Genomic DNA, 1,658 nt, shown 5'->3' on the forward strand with positions numbered 1-1,658 from the left:
CGAATCTTGATTTTACTCTCCCTCTCTTTCCCCGTTACAGAAGCAAACACATCACGTTGTAAACAAGATATGGAAGTAAAGGACAGGAAATGCGATTAATCTTTAATGTTTTATTTGTCTGCTCTTCAATTCTAACTTGTTCAGCTTGAAGCCAAACACAAGTAAACAAAGGCACTGCTTGTTTATATGTCAATCTATCTATTTATCTTAAAATTAACAAAACTGCTAAATATGACAATTACAGCTTAAACTCTCAGGTATGATGAAAAATATGTACTGAGGTATGAAAAAAAAACTTCTCTCTCATTGTTTACAGAGTAAACTTGACGCCCCCCCCCCCCCCCACCCGACCCCATTATAGCGGGATAGCCTTTGCCTCTCAGTACTGAGTGCATGCGTTCGTTTTCCCAAGCATGACCACGGTTGATGTTAAAAAAGGCATTGCATGTAGAGTATCATCGTCGAATTATAATACCTATAAATGAAAATGAATATCTCTCTTATTAAAAACAATGGTTTTATGTTCAAAGTATAGATTACTTGTTGATTTGTATTAGTCTATTAGTTATTGTTATTGTCATTACTATTATTGTTGTTGTTATCGTTGTTATTCTTGCTGTTGGGCACAATAGTAGTAGAAGCAGCGGAGTACTATTATTGGTAGCTGTAGTAGTAGTAGTAGAAATAGTAGTAGTCGTAGTAGTAGTAGTAGAAATAGTAGTAGTCGTAGTAGTAATAGTAGTAGTTGTAGTAACAGTAGTGGTAAGAACAGTAACAAAAGCAGTGGTAGTAGTGGTAAAAGTAACATCAATAGATATAACAGTAGTAGCAATAGCAACAGAAATAGCTGTGGCAGTAACAACAGTGCTAGCATTATTATTATCATAATTATTATTATTAACACGATTATCATTAATATTATTACTTGTATTGTCATTATTTTTCCACTACAGGAGCAAGTGTCCTTTAATCACTTATTGCTTAAAATATCTTAACTATCTTTAAATATCTGTTTCTTGGGGGGTTATGTGCAGCAAAATTCTACAGCAAAATATATGCGGAGCAAAATCCTATGCTGTAAAAGTTGAGAGATAAATAATTGAGTTGTTTTTAAAGAGAATGGTTCACAGTGCATCACACATCATACAGGACTGAGAATTTGGTTCTTTTCTCTGCTTCCAATTCCATGTTGCATTATTTCCCTCGGGAGAAACGTGGTGTGAATTCTGCATGAACATTTCAGGTTGATTAAATTTGATCTTCTTTATTCGTGTACACTTACAAACGCATGTATATGTGTCTATATCTGTATTTCTCTGTCTATCTAACTGTCTGTTATGCTGTCTATCTATCTTTATCTATATATATATATTTATATCTATCTATCTATCGATCAGTCTGTCTGTCTGTTTGTTTATCTATCTATCTTCCTATCTATTTAACTGTATATCTACAAGTTAATCTATCTATAAACGTTTTTTTTTTTTTTATTATTATTTGGTTGCATGAATGCACAAAGGAATTCCATGAATAGAACACTGAAGATCATATGACTCTATCTAATGCACGATGGTAGTTCATTTTCTCACTCTCTCTCTTTCTACTCCCCCCCCCCCCCCCCCCTCACTCTCTCTCTCTCTCTCTCTCTCTCTCTCTCT

This window comes from Penaeus chinensis, chromosome 7 (genome assembly GCF_019202785.1).
Source record: "Penaeus chinensis breed Huanghai No. 1 chromosome 7, ASM1920278v2, whole genome shotgun sequence".
Lineage (NCBI taxonomy): Eukaryota > Metazoa > Arthropoda > Malacostraca > Decapoda > Penaeidae > Penaeus > Penaeus chinensis.